The sequence below is a fragment of the Megascapheus bottae genome, chromosome 25 (genome assembly GCF_031878675.1).
Source record: "Megascapheus bottae isolate mThoBot1 chromosome 25, mThoBot2.hap1, whole genome shotgun sequence".
Taxonomy (NCBI): Eukaryota; Metazoa; Chordata; class Mammalia; order Rodentia; family Geomyidae; genus Megascapheus; species Megascapheus bottae.
The window spans coordinates 5,740,917-5,760,425 of record NC_143533.1 but is presented as its reverse complement, the minus strand read 5'-3'; the positions used below and the strand labels follow the sequence as shown (position 1 = coordinate 5,760,425).

Below are 19,509 nucleotides of genomic sequence, written 5' to 3'. Positions count from 1 at the left end.
TAGAGACTTGTGGGGTTTTTTTTGTCCAGGCTTGGCTTCCTTTCTCAATGACTCAGGAGTGGCTGGGATTACAGATGTAAGTCACCTCACCCTTATTTTACTCAATAGATTCCTTACATGTGCTAGTTCGCAGATCAATAAATATTTTTAAGTGGAAACAACTGCATAGTACAAGAAGGAGGAGAGTCACCTATCAAAAGAAATAGTGTAATCCCTCTATACATTACCCTGACAATAAAATACAATTTTAAAAATAGAAATAATAATAATAATAATAATAATAATAATAATAAGAGAAATAGGGACCAGGAGTTTGGCCAAGCACAGGGCTGGGAGTTTGGCCTAGTGGTAGAGTGTGTGCCTAGCATGCACAAACAACTGGGTTTGATTCCTTGGTACCACATACGTGGAAAAAGCCGAAGTGGTGTTGTGGCTCTAGTGGTAGAGTACTAACCTTGAGAAAACTCAAGGACAGTGTTCGGGCCCTGAGCTCAAGCCCAGGACCAGCATAAATAAATAAATAATAAAACAGAGAAGCTGGGTGCCAGTGGCTCAAGCCTGTAATCCTAGCTACTCAGGAGTCTGAGATCTGAGGATTGTGATTCAAAGCCAGCCTTTGCAGGAAAGTCCGTGACACTCCTATCTCCAATGAACTACCAGAACACCAGAAGTAGATCTGTGAGTCAAGTGGTAGAGCACTAGCCTTGAGCTGATGAGCTCAGGAACAAAACGCAGCCCCTGAGTTCAAGCCCCACAACCAACAAAAAAAAGTGCCAGAAGCATGACTTAAGTACTAGAGCACCATTCTAGCAATGGCCCTGAACCTGAACCCCAGTACTTCAAAAAAATAAAAAAACATAAGTGAAATTTTCAGTAGCAAACATACAACAAATACATTAAACTTAAAGGACACATGAACAGGAATTATCTGACTTATCTGTGCACATGTGTGTGCCTGTATTGGGGTGGGGGGGCAGAAGATATGTGTGTTGCTCTCATCTTCTAGTAACAACTAAAAGCTCTGTATTCTCCAAAACACTTGTATTAAATAAACATCAATAAACTTGTTTCCTTCCAAGATTTCTGAGTCTGAGAGTGACTTGTGATGTTTATGGATTTAGCCCAAACTGAGTCTGAGTGTTTGGGACACATGGTTTTTCTGTTATGATATTGCTGTGATTACTGCTATCAGTGTTCTCTTTATTGCCTGTGGTTCATCATTTAATCCCCCAAACACTGTCCAGCAGCCCCAATTCTGTTAGACAATCTGACCCCTCATCCAACCTACCACATTCCAGTGCAGATCAGCTCTCAATCTGGAAAAGTTCCTCCAGCCCAGCATCTGACATCAGGCTGTTCAGCTGTGCTCATCTGGTCTGCACACACCACTGGCTTTGCTCATTGCTGGTCCCCTAGTCCAAGCTGTAATCTGAATCAACTGATTTGCCTAGCCTAGGAGCATTCACTGAGTGACAGTCAAGAGGGCCTCTGGCATTTGAACCCAGGGAAGGAAAAAAATCACACTATTCACTGTTCAGCCCTTCATCTGCACGCTGGCAAATCCTAGAGACCTGCTCCACCATTTGCCTCCTTTCCTCCAACTTCCACATCTCTATTTTCCCTCCAAACACCATCTGATCTGTCATCTCAGCATAAAAGCCCATCTGAAGCCCATAGCCTGTAGCACTTGTCAATCTGCCTTTCTCTCAAGCTTCTAGAAAGAACCACACAATTTTTTTTCTACCACTTCCATTCCCATCCTTGTCTTCCCAGACCATTACTAGCTTCTAGCACATTCTCCACTGACCCTAGGCATTTTTAGACCTGGCAGTTTGCTGCCTGACTCAGTGAAGATCACTCAGCTACTCAGATGCCAGGTCTGCACTGGATTCACTTACACACCTTCCTTGCCCTTCCCATGATTCCATGTTCATTCACTGGGCTCTGGAATTTCCATGAACAGATTATGGAGATGGACAACCATTCCCTCTTGTTCTTAGAGTTTATTTAAGTGCATGTAACATTAAGTTCTCATAATTTGACTTAACTTCAATAATGTGATAACTATAGACATTTCCTTAAGAAATCAGATATATTTTCTAAGCACCAAAGCAGTGTTTAAAAGTCAAATGAATGTGGCCTAGTGGTAGAGTGCTTGACTAGCACACATGAAGACCCGGGTTTCGATTCCTTGGTACCACATACATAGAAAATGTGGGAAGTGATGCTGTGGCCCAAGTGACTGAGCGCTAGCCCTGAGCAAAAAGTGTCTAAGAACAGTGCCTGGCCCTGAGTTCAAGCCCCAGGATTGGCACAAAAAAAAAAAAAATCAAATGAAACCAGGTGTTGATGGGTCATGCTTGTTATCCTGGCTCCTTGGGAGGCTAAATCTGGAGGGTTAAGGTTCAAGACCAGCCCAGGCAAAAAAGTTTGTGAGCCCCCACCCCCTTCTCAACTTAGGGTGTATGGTGTATCATACATTAGTATATTAGTAAGTACATGGAAAATATTTGGTAAGATTTATGGCAAATCTAACAATGCTGATAGGGTTGCAATGGGATTAGATGTGACCACTCTATGTCAAGCAAGTCTATATTTGAAATTTTCTTTCAATAAGTAGATATAGCTCCTGCATCTGGACATAAATTACATATACATATATATACATATATATGTATATGTATATATGTAGTTTATCAGAAACCCAAATATGTACTTTTCACACCATCTCAGTGGTTGTCAAGGTACTGTGGGGGAGGGGAAAATTCAATGGGAAAGATGAGATGGCCTGAAAGGGAAGATCAGGTTGATGAGGTCTTAACACAGCCCCCAAAATTCTCACCCCACCCCCTCCTCAGACTCAACGGCTCAGTCAGTCATCTACACACCAATCAAGACCTATCTGTGAAAAGATTCTCCAGACCTGTCTAAAGTTCTTGGTTTATTTTGGGGAGGTTACTGTAAGTGGGCATGACATAGTCAAGTGAGCCCTTGGAAGAAGTCAGATTCAGGCAGAAGGGATTCCCCACGTGTGTATTGCCCACGACAAAGAGCCATATGTGGCCTCAGAGGACCTGAGCAGTCCCCAGCTGACAGCCACCAAGATCGCCAGGACATCAGACCGACAGCCACAGGAAACTGAGTTCTGGCAGCAGTGGCCTTGAAAAAGGACCTTAGCTCTCAGCCAAGAACACAGCTATAAACAATGCCTCCGTGCCTCTGATCATATAAAATTATATTTATCAACATCAGCTCCGAGAATTGGAAATGAGGTGTTTTCTTGGTTGCTGTTCTTATTTTCTTTTTGTTTGTGGGTTTATATGTCTTTGGGAGAATAAGGGGGACACAAATGCAGCAATGATACTCACTGTTGAAAATGAACCATACAGGGGCTGGGAGTTTGGCCTAGTGGTATAGTTCTTGCCTAGCATGCACGAAGACCCAGGGGTTTGATTCCTCAGTACCATATACATTAAAAAAAAAAAGCCCCCCAAAAAAAGAAAGAAAGGAAAGAAATCACACAATTTGTGGGTGGGGATGGAAGGGAAAAACTGGGAAAAGAACATTGTCCAAAAAGAAATAGACTCTGAGCAGTAGTTGTGGAGCCTGTAGCACTAGCGTGCTTCTCTGTTTGGTGATTTCGGTTGGTTCCTTTATTTAACCTCCCTCTCCATTCTCTTCTTCTGTGTTACTCAGAGAAAACTGACATCACAGACACACTGAAGTGTGTTGAACTGAGTGTGTTTTCCCTTCCCCTCCTTTAGAGTATGAAGCTGAGATGCCTCCCTTTCTAGAATGTAAAGTCAAACCAGAAGCTGCAGTTCCCGTGAGTATTGATTGGGCCTTCCTTAGAGGCTGTGTAGTGAGGATAAAGGTGGCCTGTGAGGGTCAGTGTCCTGAGTTAGGGAGGTGGGAGAGGGAAGGCACTGGAGCCAGGACTTAAACATGGCTGCACTGATGGAGTGACTGCATCTCTTCAATGGGATGGGTGTTCATTGCCTGAACCGTGGGGCTCAAGGCTCCAGCCATGGGATCTTGGATAGCAGAGGTCTCTACAGTTGATCTAGCAACCTGTCTGTGCTGGGGACAGATGCAGACAGAGTAAATTTGTTTGAACATCAGGATGGGCTGGATGAAGAAGAGATCCTTGAAAATAGCCCTTGAAATTAAATAGACATTTAATGGAGTTTTTTTTAAATTGTTTTAACAATAAGGCTCTGAATCAAGTACTGGTACCTCCTGCCTGTAGTCCTAGCTACTCAGGAGTCTGATTTCTGAGGATCACAGTTTAAAACCAGCCTAGAGAGGAAAGGCCATGAGACTCTCACCTGTAATTAACCACCAAAAAGCTGGATGTGGAGCGGTGGCTCAAGTGGTAGCACACTGGCCCTGAACATTAAAACTCAGAGACTGTTCAGGTCCTGATTTCAAGCCCCAGAACTGGCACATACACATGCATGCTGGTGTCAGGAATATGTCTTCATGTTGAGAGGTATGCACAGAGGGCAGGACCATGGAGTCCTGCCAGATTCTCACTTGACCCATTCTCCACCCTTGTCCCCCACCGCTCCTGGCAGCTCTGAGTGCTGAGGCCCCATTGGGATTCTGATGGGCAGAGGTACTCACATCCTTAGGGCTTGTGGTGGGCTGTGCCTACCTCTTCCCTTCACTTGTGGAGCTGGCCTTTTGGATTGGCTGGCCAGTCTCTCACCCACAGATGGCCCTCTTGATCTTTTCTAGCAGTCTGACCCAGACTTGTATTCCCTTCTAAGTCTGTCTTTAAAGACTGCAGTGATTGAACTGTTTCTATGAATTGACTCTTCCCCCTCCCTGCCCACACCAGGTTACCCCACTGGAAGAATTGGTGTTCCCCAGCCTCAGGGTAGAGCATTTACTGCCAGCAGCCCAAACCGCTGTGGATTTACATGCACCTTGTCCTCAGAAGAAATCGGAGACACTTGACCCAAAAACATGTAAGGAAGGAACCCCAGTGTCATCTCTTATAGTTTGGGGTTGTAACATTCCAGACCCATGAGATAGGGAAGAGGGTGAGATAGACCTCAGAGAGGACTCTATTCTTGTATGGATCCTTATTTCTAAAAAGCAATCTCCTCATGCCACTGATTTATTTGGAAGCTTAAAATATAATAGAGAGGGCTAGGTGTGACAACTCATACCTGTAATCCCAGCTACCCAGGAAATGGCAGATCAGAAGAATTATATTTTGAGGCCAGTCAAGGCCCAAAGTTAGCAAGACCCATCTCCCCCACCCCCATCAGCAAAACAAGATAGAGGTAGGGGTATACATCTATAATCCTGGGTACTGAGGAGAACTGTCATCTGAGGCTGGCTTGGGAAAAGCATGCTAGTTCCTATCTGAAAAGGCCTGGGGCCCAAGTGACACAGCACTACCTAGGCAGGTATAAGACCCCAATTTCAAGCTCCAGTATCACCATAAAAATTTTTTAAGATGATAATATGATGAGGTGAACTATAAAGGAGAAGGAAGGGAAGAGAAACAGATGCAAAAGGGGGGAGAAAAATGGCATGTTGCCCCAACCTGAGATGCAGGCTAAGGGGTCTACCTCCCTGAGCCAGGGTTTCTCAGACCCACCCCTAGTACCCAGCCTGCTAGTGGTGGTTTGTTGTGTGCCTACACGAGCGTGTTGGGTCTTGGCCACCCACTGCCATGGTCATTAAATCCCTCCCCAGGTCTTCATGTCAGTTCCTGCAGTACTCCTTCCTTCTCCTGGGTAGTACCTTTTTGGTTCAGATAAACATAGGTCATAGGTCATAGCAGTAGGAATGAATTTGTTTGTCTGTCTGTTTGTTTTAGGCTCCCCTAAAGACTATTTGGAAAATTTCATCTTCCCAGTCCTCCTCTCTGGAATGGTCAGTCTGCTTCACCAAGCAAAGCTAGAAAAGTGCTTTGAGGTGAGTTGTATGGCTGAGGTGTCTTTATTCCAGAATTCTCAATTATTTCTTTCAATCAGTGGGCAGCCATGACCTGTTGCCATCAAGTTGTTGCATTCAAAAATGTAACAACTGCCATTTGTCCGGCCACCAGGGTCCTGGAGAGAATTTTCCCCTGCATGACGCCCCTCCTGCCCTTCTGTGCAATCTGGCATCTCCTAGCTTTCTCTCGTCTTTCATTCCTGTATGGTATGAATTCATGAAAGTCCTCTCACCTCTCATTTGGCTCCAAATGCTCCTCTCCTTCTACCCTCTCCTAGTGTACCCGGTGCCAGTTACCAGCCACGGGTCCAATGTTCAGTCTACCTGGACTCATCACACTGTACCTGGTATGTGTCTACACCCATCTCTGTGCCCCCATGCACTCATCCTCTCCATTTGTAGGGTGCATTGGGGGCACATGTCCCTGTGAGCTACTAGTGCTGGATTTTGGGATGGCCCACCCCAAGAGAATAAGTAGTGACAGACATATAATGTTGGCCAAGCTCCTGGTCCATGCCAGGCCCTCTGCAGAGCACTATCACCCCGTTTCTCCTATTCCTGCCATAGCACATGAGAAAACAGAGGGAGGCAGAACCTCACAACATGGTCAGGGGCAAATGACAGAGTTGGGATTCAAATCCAGATGAAATGATTTACTATGACACTCAAATGTCAACAGAATGGAAACCTAATTGGTATGACACTTGCTGGAACCTGCTAAAACAGTCCCAAGTTGATGGCGTCACCCAGTCATTACCATTTATCCTAGAACCTTGCCTGAGAAAACCTGTGCCTGGCCTGGAGCTATTTTATATCCTGAGGAGCTGCTTTTCACATATTCTGGGCAAACATTCTGTTTTCCTGTAGTGAGGCCTCAACATTACGTGGCCCTTGTCACCTCCTAATCAGCAGTGGCCAGCTGTGTGCCACTTGATCCACTCAGCCCAGTACTCTTCACAGACCTCTCTCCCTGACAGCTGTCTCTGCACCTCAGGCAGACATGTCAGAATTTGGATAGCAAGTCATGTCAGTCTTCTGTCACTATAATGAAACACCTGAGACAATCAAGTGATCATGCAAAGAGGTTTGCTTCCATTCACAGTTTTGACGGTTCCAGCCCAGGATCATTTGGCCCTATCACTTTGGGCCTGTGGCAAGGCAGCACATTATGATGGGAACCAGGAAGGGGGTGGAGTCCCCACAGCCCCATCTCCCCCAACACCTGTGAAAGAATGTGTCACTCAGGAGATCTGGCCTTTACCACATGACTCTTTGTGGGGCTGGGATTGGGGGGGTGGGGTATGCTTCAACATCTAAACCATAGCACACATATTTAAAGGAATGATTTGGGGTACAGCCTTGGCCCTCAGTCTATCGTTTGACAAAGCGGCATTCACACAGTGGAGCAAGAGCACCAGTCTGGCCTTCTCTCATCTCCTCCTACCCTTGATCCACCTCCTTTCTAGGTGCTTCCTCCAGCCACACAGAGTTAGCCCTGTCCCCCACTAGCCTTCATCTCTCTGCCACTGTCCATATGTGCCTTCTTTCTTCCTTCCACTCCTCCTCCCCACCTATTTCAGTTCTGCTTCATTTTTTCACACTCAGCTCCATGATGCCTCTCTCTTAGGCCAGCAGTTCCAGGCTCGGCCCAGCGCTCAGATTTCAGAGAATTCATCTGTTCCTCGTTTTATGGTAAATTAAGACAGCCTTGATGAAGACATTCTTCACCCACATGCACATACACGTAATCTTACACAGGCCTGTCTCCACTGATATTTTAAGTGCCTGGAGGACAGATTCTCTGATTTCCTCAGTCCTATCCGTGGTAAGGGTACAGTTGTACCCAAGAAAGCACTGCTGCGCCTGCCCCCTGACCACAACCCACTACTCTTCTCTCTACGGGACCCATCCCTGGAAGTGGGGGGGTGCCTCTGGTGGGGAAGAAAAGAGGGTCACCCATCTAACTCAGGAGTTTGGTCAGTCTGGGAGAAAGAGTAGCATGTGGTTCGTGTCACAGCCTCATACACAACATACGTTTGCCAAGCAGTCAGCAAATTGGGCCTTGGGCCTTGGTTAATAGTGTCGTTGTTAGAAGCAAGACTCTAGAATCAAAAATACCTAGTTTTCTTTTTTTTATTGCCAGTCCTGGGGCTTGAACTCAAGGTCTGCACACTGTCAAAGCTAGTGTTGTACTACTACTTGAGCCTTGAGCCACAGCACCACTTCCAGCCTTTTCTGTGTATGTGGTAATCAAGGAATTGAACCCAGGGTTTTGTGCATGCTAGGCAAGCACTCGGCCACTAGGCCACACTCCCAGTCCAAAGCTACCTAGTTTTGAAGTTGGCCTTTGCTAGGTGTGGTGGCTCATGCCTATAATCTTGCTACTAGAGAGGTTGAGGAAAAAGCATCACAAATTTGAAGACAGAAAGGGCAACTCAGGGTGACTCTGTCTCAAATAAAATTTAGACAAGGATGGAGCTGAGTGTTAGAGCCCTTGCCTGGCATGCATGAGCACCTCCATCCCTGTAGTGACAGCAGGGGACAAAGTATGTCACCCTTCTGGGTATAATATGGCAGAGGTTATGCTCATGGTCATGGTCAATTTCCAGCATGCTGATGGCATCAGGTAGCCCACACAGAGGGCCCAGGGCAGGCCTAGAGTGTGAAAAGGTCTCAACAAAGATCCACTTTGTTTATCATAAATGCCCCTGGGGAGGGGTTTGCACCTGTTACCTCAGTATCCTAGCTCTTGCTGGCAGGGGACCCCGGAGCCTGGCCTCTTTCTCTCCCAGTATAATGGAGTTGGAGGTGGTCTTCTAAGTAGCTCCCAGAAATGGCAGTGACTTCTGTTCATAGCTGGAGAAAGATTACCTTCCACTATACATTCTAAGCTGCCTATAATTCTTTCCTAGTGTTCATTCTCTCCTTTGACTTTCTCAGCCCACTTAATCCTGGCCATGTTCATCCACAGTAGCATGGTCCTCTCTCTGTTGTGTTAAACAGTGGGAGACATGGCAGACCTGGTGAGGGTGGGGCTGGGGAGGTCAAGAAGGAAGCCCTCAGCTTCCTCCTGCAATTGTCCCATTGCTTTGTCTCTTTGGCTTTAGTTCCTGCAGCTAAAGTAAGAAACCAAACTGTCTCACAACTCCCAGGTCCGGGTTGAGTCCCTTTTGCTTGTCCTACTGTTGACTAAAGTTGGTTAGCGAACTGTGTCTTTAATCAGACTGAGCACAGGGTAGAATCTAAAACACTATGAAAGCCACAGTGGCTTTGTCTGTGTTGACATGGGGTGAAGAATATCTGCAAGCAGACAAAATTGTTCAAAAATAATTCTTGTCATCCAGGCTACATGACTCAAGCCTTTAGTCCCAGCTACTTGGGAGGCAGAGCTCACCAATGTTGTGATTTGAGGCAAGCCCAAACAAAAAAGCAGGTGTAGTGCCATGTACCTCTCCTCACCGTGTAGGAGGCTGTAGGGGGAATGTGTGCTGAGGCTGACCGTGGAGAGAAAACCAAACCTTGTCCCATAAAACAAAAACTCTAAAAGCTAATGCCTGGCATGCAGAAGCCCAGAGACCAAACCCTACCAGAGAGAGGGGGGGTGGGGGGAAGGGTGAGAAAGTTTTGTTCAACAAATATACATGAAATCCTTCTGTATATGATCATGGCAGCCAGTCCCTGGGGGCACTGAGAGGACAGGAGCTGTCCTGTCCTCCAAAAGACCACAGGCACAGGGCAGGTCAAGGTTTCCAGATGGTTTGGAGGGCAATTACAGGCTAAGGTTCTCGCTTTTCTCCTGGGCCTCCCCTTTCCCTTTCTCTGAATCATGAATGTACGGAATAACAAGAGGGAACCTGCAAGTGCAAAATCCATTTCTCCACTGTGGGGCAGCTGGAACCCTTTGGAACACAGCTTTGTTGCTGCCTACCCAGCTGGCCCCCTGCTCATTTACTCACAATCAGCTAACAGGGCAGTCATGAAGATTTTACCTTGCAGGTTACACAGCTAATGTTTGTCCATTATAATGTGGTAAGGAGGAGGCTAGCACGCTCTCCAGTCTCCAGGCAGTGACAAAACCTCTTTTAAAACATCCGAGAAATTTCTATTTGTATTAGAGATTAATGAGTCAGGCCTTGGGCCAATCATTGCTCATCTTTGACATCTGTAGCCTAGCAGCTGGCGCCCTGTCAACACCACATGCCATGTGCTTGTGTGCAGTTTACATCTGATCAGGAAAGACCACAAAAGCCATGTGGGCAGGCAGGCAGGCAGGCAGGCAGGCACACTGGGGCTCAAAATCCTGGCGGGCCATTTCCTTGCAGTGTGACTGTAAGTGTGCCCGGTCTTTCCTCAGATGGTTCTGCTACTGGGAGGGAGCTGGAAGTATTTCATAATGTCACAGGCACCAACCTCCCCCCACCCCAGCTTCCCACCCTCTTCCTTCTGGTCAGGAGGCAGCAGAAAGCTCACTCTCATGCATGTGCGGTGGGAGATGACCATTGGCTCCTTATATTTCCTGACTTAGGTGTTTTGTTTTGTTTTTGCATCACTGGGGATTGAATGCCAGTCTTTGCACTTGCTAGGCAAGCACTCAACACTTTAGCCATATCCCACACCCTCATTGTAGGATTTCTTAATCAAATCTGATTTCTTCTATTATCCCACACCTCCTTCAGTGTAGTCTTTTGTGGGTATTTTTGTTTGTTTCTTTTAGTTTTAGTTATGGGTAGTAGAGCTTGACCTCAGGGCCTGGGTGCTGTCCTTGAGCATTTCTACTCAAGGCTGATGTTCTACCACTAGAGCCACATCTTCACTTTTGGCTTTTTGGTGGTTAATTTGAAGATAAGAGTCTCAGGGACTGTCCTTCTCAGGCTGGCTTTAAAGCTCAATCCTTAGAATCTCAGCCTCCTGAGTAGCTAGGATTATGGAGGTGAGCCCCCAGCCCCCAGTTGTTAGGAATTTTACAGTATAGGGACTGAATCCAGAAAGAAGGAATGACTTTATTGCATAGATGGGGTCACTGAGCTGAGATGCCCACGAGTGCTACTGAAGCAAAGGCACAGTTTTAACTCCAGGAGCTGACCAAGTGAAAATACTTGAATTGTTGCTCTCTACGTGGCAGGAGGCCTGCTCCCCTCCCCTGCCAACTATCACCAGGACTGTCACTTTTAAGTGGCAGTCTGGAGCATTTCCTGTATGCTGGGCATTGCTTTACACTGTGACCTCACTGAGCCATCATAAGAGCTCTGTCACAGTTTGTGACTGAGGCTCAGAGAGGTCCCCATGTTGGTGACTGCTAAGGAGAAGAACTAAGGTTCAAACCCTAGGATCTGGCTCCAGGGCTGACATTCATTCCTACCCTGTCTCACAGTAAGAAGACTGTGGGTGCTGAAAAGAGCTCCCATTGTATGGTGGGGGACTGTCAACGAATGGTGACTGGGTGAGTGTCACACAGGTGGGATGGAGGGCATGGCTCAGGTGAGAGTGCCTGTCTAGTAAGCTCAGGACCTTGAGTTCAATTCCCAGTCCCCTCCCCCCGTCCCCCAAAGGCACGAAACCTCACATGGTATCTCCTAAACGTTTAATTTGTGTGTCAGTGAAAATATGTTTAATGGGATTTTGATTTCTTTGTTTAAGAAACATTTTCCAGGGCCGGGAGTTTGGCCTAGTGGTTAAAGTGCTTGCCTAGCATGCATGAAGACCCGGGTTCGATTCCTCGGTACCACATACATAGAAAAAAGCCGGAAATGGTGCTGAGGCTCAAGTGGTAGAGCTCTAGCCTTGAGAAAGTCCAAGGACAGTGCTCAGGCCCTGAGCTCAAGCCCAGGACTGGCAAAAAAAAAAAAAAAGAAACATTTCCCATTATGGTTCAAATTTGCCATCTGTACTGGACTGAGTATCATATAAGAAAAACCAGCCAGGCGTGGTGGCTCACACCTGTAATCCTAGCTACTCAGGAGATTGAGATCTGAGGATCAAGGTTCAGAGCCAGCCCAGGCACAAAAGGACCTGAGACTCTGATCTTTAACCATTTAGAAAATGGGAAGTGGGGCTTGGCTCAAGGGTAAGTGGTGACCTTGAGCTGAAGAGCTCAGGGACAGCACCCAGGCTGACTTCAAGCCACATGACCCACAAAAAAAAAAAAGAAGAAAAGAAAAAGAAAAACCATAACTTCATAAGCAAGCTTCTTTTTTCTTTTTAACAAAAGAGCATTGATCACTGGCTTTCATAATCTTGACTAAGCAGTGGCTTTGATTTCTCCAACTCAAAATCCCAACTCAAAGGACTAGGCTTTAAAAAGTCCACAAGCCTTGTCCTGATGGAGACCCCAAGGTTTGCTTACAAAATAAAAGGCCCTGGCTTTGTGGTAGGACTTTTCCCTCTGTGGCTTGGAGATTTGTCCTCTGGGGCCTGGCATAGTGCCAAATGGCTGTACAGCAGCCTTCTCTGACTGCCAAGTCAAGAAACATTGACATTTGGCCATAAGTTGAGTTTTAATTATTCTACACAATACTAGTGAACATTCTGCTATGTAATAAACTTCCTCAAGAGTTTTTGGTTTAAAAATTACACTTCGTTTCTCCTTCTCTCTTACTTGTACAAGGTAGCCATTGAGCTGGACTTGCTGAACAGTTTTCTTCGACAGTTTTCTTTGTGTGTCTGTGCTCAGCTACCCTGGAGGTTAGAGAGTGGAGGTCAGATTCTCATCTGTGTTTGCCTCAATGGGACTGAATCTTCTAAGAGCCTTATCATTTTGCAAAGGATGTGGATAGGAGGGGTGGAAAATTTACCTCCTACATTAAAAATAATACGGGGTGCATGTGTTGTGGGGCATACCTATAATCCCAGCCATCTAGAGGCTGTAGCAGGAGGATAAAAAGCTCAAGGTCGGGGCCGGGAGTTTGGCCTAGTGGTAGAGTGCTTGGCTAGCATGCATGAAGACCCGGGTTTGATTTCTCAGTACCACATGCATAGAAAAAAAGCTGGAAGTGGTGCTGAGGCTCAAGTGATAGAGCTCTAGCCTTGAGAAAGTTCAAGGGCAGTGCTCAGGCCCTGAGCTCAAGCCCAGGACTGGCAAAAAAAAAAAAAGCTCAAGGGAGACCTTATCTCAGTTCTATTCTTCTAAGAAAGTGTTGATAATAACAAAGGTCCCACAGTAGATGGCAGGCTTGACTTCTAACCTGGTAACCTCAGTTACTTGTGAGCAAAGATCTCCGCTCCTGATGTGTAAAACACAGGCAGGACTGTGGAGAGGCATGTCAAGCTCACGGTGCAGGGGCCAGTGCTGCAGTCTAACCACCAGGGTTCAAATCCTTCCATGGATGGATAAGTGACTTTGGGTGGGGGAGTTACCTTCTGTGCCCTATCTGCAAAGTGGAAATCACACCGAAAACAGTGGAGGAGACGTCAGTATCGATGACACAAGATTCCAAAGGAACCCACCAATGAGCCCAGGATACAGAGCTCAGCCCTATTCTGAGGATGCTGGATTCATTTTCTCCAAAACTCCCACCTTTATCACTTGAACACACTATCTGCCTAGGGTTGTCATAGGTTTTACTTTTTTTTTTTAAGGTGTGTGTTGTGTGTGTGTGTGTGTGTGTGTCCACTTGCTTTTTGAAGACACATTTTTTTGCACAAAACTAAGGACAAGATCAGCAAGTCAGCACGTCACAGGATGACTTAAACACAGATGACGCTCATGTGAGCGGCCCTCATCAGCTGAGCTGCAGAATGGCCCCGCTGGCTTCCAACCTCCATTCTCACGTCTCAGCCTCCAGAGTAGCTAGGATTACAGGTGTGAGCCACCTGTACCCAGTTTTTACCCTTGTTTTTAAGTCTTGCAACTCTCCGGATTTTTGTGGCCACAGCTGTAATGTAAGAGGCAGGATGAATAGAATTGAGGGCTATTTCTGCCTGATTTGATAGATATATGACCTTGACACTCACTAGCATTATGACCTTCATTTTGTCAACCTCAGATTCTTCCTGTTTCAAATGGAAATTATAATACCAATTTCTTCACATAAGGGAGTTGATGAGAATTTAATGAGAAAATGTGCCAAAAGCCAGTCTCACTCAGTGCCCAGCCACAGCTGATCCAAAGGCAGCCATCCAGTGACAGCATTAAATCACAAGAAAAGCTCCTTTGGGCCAGGAGTTTTAGTGGTAGAGTGCTTGCCTAGCATGCACAAAGACCCAGATTTGAATTCCTTGTACCACATACATAGAAAAATCCAGAAGTGGTGCTGTGGCTCAAGTTGTATAGCTCTAGCCTTGAGAAAGCCCAAGGATAATGGTCAGGCCCTGAGTTCAGTCCCAGGACTGGCAAAAAAGAAAAGAAATGCTCCTCTGGTTTGAAATAAGAGTGGTACCTAAGAGCCGGGTGCAGTGGCTCATGCCACTAGCTACTCAGGAGGCTGAGATCTGAGGATTGCTGTTCAAAGCCAGCCCAGGCACTAAAGAATGTGAGACTCTTATCTCCAATTAGTCACTAGAAAATGGGAAGTGGCCTGAGACTCCAGGGGTAGGGCTAGGGTAGCTCAGGGACAGCACCCAGGCCCATAGTTCAAGCCCCATGATCCACAAAAACAAAACAAAACAAAGTGGTACATAGGAAAAGGTTGGCTGGGAGCGGTCGCAGAAGCACATGCCTGGTGGAGAGCAATGTCCTGGGGTCACATAGGAAGGCTGGAACCCCCTCTAACTCTTGGTAGTCCTGGGTCCTCTAGGAGAACCCTTCAACAGTGAGAGCCTTGGGTTGTTTTGTTCTGCCGATTTGGGAAGCTTTCTTATAGCTTCTACCTCATCATGGCTGTTGGCATGAATAAATGACTCGTGTCACTTATTTTTACTTGTGTCCTTGTAGCTAAAGGAGGAGGCAAATGAAAAGACATCACTAAATGGGAGACTTGAGTCACTTGAAGATTACTCTTGAAGCCTTAGCCACAGGTTTTGAGTTTTTTGGTTTTGTTTTCTATTGATACTAGGGTTTGATCTCAGGGCGACAAGATCTTCCTAGACAAGAGTTCTGCTGCTCAAGCTGGGCTCCCAACACTTTTCTTGTTTTGGGGGGCTTGAGCTCAGGGCCTGAGCACCGTCCTTGGACTTTCTCAAGGCTAGAGCTCTACCACTTGAGCCTCAGCACCACTTCTGGCTCTTTTCTATGTATATGGTACTGAGGAACCCAGGTCTTCGTGCATGCACTCTACCACTAGGCCAAGCTCCCCGCCTGCTCCCAACACTTTTTGCTTCTAGTTTGTTCTAAGACAGAGTGTCCAACAAAATAAATGGTATTAAATACTGTCTAGACTGAGACCATGTTAATTTCTGCTGTTTCTCTCCTTGAAGTTGGGTCTTTTATCGTATTTTGCCCCCCCGCCACCTCATTGGTAAATGTGTTAGTGAAGTTTATTAGGAAAGGAATACACTGTTCATAGACTGAAAGTGATCTCTAGGCAGAGAACGGCCATGATTTTACCCCAGCACAAGTATTATTAATGATTTAGAGGCTTGGGGCACTAAATCCCTCTCCAGGACAAACCAATGGGGCAGAGTCACCTTCCTTGGGGGAGAGAGGTTTACTGAGTGACCTATGATCTCTAGGCAGTAATTAACTCAGTTACAGATCTGTGGTATTAAGAACTATTTGTTAGCCCACCACAGGGCTATCTTTAATCTTTTGTGAGTGAGGTACTTAAAAAACAAACAAAAGCACAAGAATTTCCTTGAACCAAGCCTCCCCTCCAGGCTGTATGATAATGTTTTCTTAAAGACCTTGTAATCTCATCTTCATTTTAGGTCCTAAGGCTTTTTCCTCCAGGGCTTGAGATCCTAAGATCAATGAGGAAATGCATATCTATCTTTGGCTACTGCCTGCTGGTTCAGACTGAAGACTGAAGTCAGGGGTTTCTTTCCTTGGGTCTCAGTCTTAGATGATCCAGGGAGTCTATTTTATTGTAATATATATTTTCAAGCACATTGGAGAACTGAAAGCCTTTTAGAGTGAATTCTCTAGATTTTTATAGTTATTTATAGATTTTTTTTTTTTGCACACGTGGCTTGAACTCAGGACCTGGCCACTGTCCCTAAGCTCTTCAGCTCAAGGCTACTTCTCTACCACTTTGAGCCATAGCACCATTTCCAGTTTTCTGAAGGTTAATTGGAGATCAGAGTCTCAGGGACTTTCCTGCCCAGGCTGGCTTTGAATCGTGAACCTCAGATCTCAGCCTCCTGAGTAGCTAGGATTACAGGTGTGAGCCACCAACACCTAGCTACTTAGAGATTTTGTTAGTTATAGTATACTTAGTTCTGTACCTGTCTACTAACCCATTAGTCCATTCCTCTTCCATCTCAAAACTTGGGGTATAGTGCAGGATGATGTCTTAGCCCTTCATGTATAATGTCTTGTTTTTCCCTTTCATCTCTAGATTTAAAAAAAAAAAAAAAAAAAAAGGTAGCTGGGCCCCGTGGCTCAATGGGTAGAGTGGTAGCCTTGAGCTGAAGAGCTCAAGGACAGCCCCCAGGCCCAGAGTTCAAGTCCCACGACCAACAAAAGAAAAAAAAAAGGCGGCCGGGAGTTTGGCCTAGTGGTTAAAGTGCTTGCCTAGCATGCATGAAGACCCGGGTTCGATTCCTTGGTACCACATACATAGAAAAAAGCCAGAAGTGGTGCTGAAGCTCAAGGGGTAGAGCTCTAGCCTTGAGAAAGTCCAAGGACAGTGCTCAGGCCCTGAGCTCAAGCCCAGGACTGGCAAAAAAAAGAAAAAAGAAAAAAAAAGGCAAACACATTGGGCACCGGTGGCTCTTGCTTCTAATCCTAGATACTCAGGAGGCTGAGACCTGAGGATCCTTGTTCAAAGCTAGTGTGGGCAGAAAGGCCCTTGAAACTCTTAGAGCTTCAGTTAATTAGCAAAAAGCAAGAAATAGAGGTGTGACTCAAGTGGTATCAAGCTAGCCTTGAGTAGAAAAGCCAGGTAAGAGCTTGAGGTTCTGAATTCAAGCCCCAGTTAGTGTGTGTGTGTGTGTGTGTGTGTGTGTGTGTGTGTGTGTGTGTGTGTGCGCATCCCCCCCACACCACACACATACACTGCTTTTTTTTCCCCAGTCCTGGGATTTGAACTTAGGGCCTGGGCACTGTCCCTGAGCTACTTTACCACTTGAGCCCCAGGGCCACTTGCAGCTTTTTCTGCTTATGTGGTACTGAGGAATAAAACGCAGGGCTTCATGCATGCTAAGCAAGCACAATACCACTAAGCCACATTCTCAGCCCCTTCCTCCAATAATGATTTTTTACCTTGTTTGCGGTTGCCCTGTTTGCTTGCCTGGACCTACACATCTGCTCCATTGAAGAGCAATTTAGGATTACACTTATTCATCCATATTATGCAAACCCGGTACCCACACTTATTCATCTTTCTCTTCAATTTTTCTCCCTATTACTTCCTCTCTTATCTCGTCACTCAGCAGGACTTTTCATTTGCTTTCCCTTCTCTCTTTCAGCTCCCAGCAGATAATTTTGAAACTAAACAACAGCTGAACAATGCCCCCAGTGTCATGCACGTCTGGGTATGCACCACACGTCCACGCTTGCCCAGAACAGAAGCAAAACACAATTTCTTCTATTTTATTTCTTTGCATCAAAAGTCATTAAATCTGCCTGCATGACCTTCAATCCATTGGACTATTTTTAAAGGCTGTGTAATCGAGTAAGTCAGGCTACATTCCTTTATAGAACAAATCCTTGCAGCTCAGTGGTGAGGCAGATACGCTCAGGGAACAATGACTCTTTGTAGGGCCAGAGAGAGGCTCCGCCAGCCTACAATCAGTGGATTGTGTAAGTTATTATATGTCAGTCCATGCTAGTTACATATTTGCATTGTTGTGTAAGTATTTTCTTATGCCTTTTTGAAGGGAATCCTGCCCTGGAAAACGCAGAATTAAAACACTCTGTTACTTGATCTAGCTGTTTCCTTCTGTTATTCAGGCCAGTGGTATTTCAAATTTTCCTGAAAGACTATCAGATGTGAGGTAAAAGACTACAAATAATGTCCAGCAGCTCAGACATCACTACATTTTCCATAAAACAAACAAAAATAACCTTAAGCAACCCTTTCCTCTTGGTGAGGGTCAATTTCATAGCAACCACATCTAGGATTAATGACAAAGTTGAGTTGGCAATTTCCAAGTAAAAAGGAGATTATTATTTTTTAATTTCATAATCAAATGCTAGGGGAGGAAAGTGAAAAGAAATTTTTCAGCTGGACACTGGTGGCTCACGCCTATAATCCTAGCTACTCAGAAGGCTGAGATATGAGGATCATGGTTCAAAACCAGCTGAGCAGAAAAGTATCCACGATACTCTTACCCACTGGAAATGGAGCAGTGGCTCAAAGAGCAAAAGAGCTCAGGGGCAGCTCCTAGGCTCTGAGATCAAGCCGCACAACAGACTCCCTCCTCTTCCCACCCCCTAAAAGGTCCAAAATTGTGCTAGCTACTTTGAAATGTCTTAATTTGTGTACCTCAGTTCTTGCTTGCTTTCATGCTTGGATGTTGGAGAGGTGAGTTCATTCATTTATTCATTCACTCACTCAAGTCCCATAAGGCACTTGATGGAATGCTAAGAAAATCCTTGCCCAGATACTGTTCATTGATATACTTATAAATGCCATAATGGATTCATGCTTATCATGTCTACGTTGAATCAATTAACCACTCTTCTTCTACTCTAATGCAATGGACAGAGTAAAATATAATTGAATCCTCTTTTCTCTCATCAGAGGAAAAAGACCAGATTTATCGCCTGTGATTACCTGACTGAGTGGTTGTACAAGTAAGTTGTGCATGTCTCTGACTATTCAATGTCTCTAAGACTTTCACCATGTTAATTTGCAAGTGGAAGAACAACAGTTGACTTCAACTCTTACTTGTGGTCTTCTTGTCCATCAAACATGTGGTATCCTGGCCAGCCACAATCCAAAGAGGACAGGAGAAACGTTCACACAATTCTTCTCCATTCCATTTGTGGAAGAGTGGCTAAAGAAACAGTAAGTAAAGAATTTCCTCCTAATCTTTATTTTTTGGATTTTGTTGTTGTTGTTTGGTGGGTCATGGGGCTTGAACTCAGCCTTGTCCCTTAGCTCTTTGCCTCATAGCTAGTGCTCTACCACATAGGCCACAGCCCCACTTCTGGCTTTTTAGTTGTTAACTGGAGATGGTGGTTTTACTGACTTTCCTACCTCCTATCTCAGCTTCCTGAGTAGCTAGGATTACAGGCATGAACCAAGATGGCTTATTTAATATTGTGTCACTTGGTTACTTGATTTAGATAAGCACTTCTGAAATCTAAATGGCTTCATCGGGCATCTTTCATTTCTAGATTTGTATAAGCTATGTATTCATATAAGAAATGTCTATAGAGTACTACTGCATATCAGTATCACTCTAGCGGGGTGATTGGATATAGTGGGAACATAATAGCACAAATTTCAGCCTTGGTGGGACTTACATCACAGTGAGAGAAGAAATGAAGCAAATACGTAAGTGTTAAGAAAA

At 45.4% G+C, this 19,509-nt stretch overlaps 1 long non-coding RNA gene across 1 annotated transcript; it reads left to right on the top strand.

The window, feature by feature from the left end:
- Nucleotides 1–11,165: 11,165 nt before the first annotated feature.
- On the top strand, nt 11,166–18,946 carry LOC150046283 (uncharacterized). The gene is made up of 4 exons (XR_016539656.1): nt 11,166–11,395; nt 17,458–17,663; nt 18,735–18,787; nt 18,924–18,946. It is a non-coding gene; the product is annotated as an uncharacterized LOC150046283 (long non-coding RNA).
- The last annotated feature ends 563 nt before the right edge of the window (nt 18,947–19,509 follow it).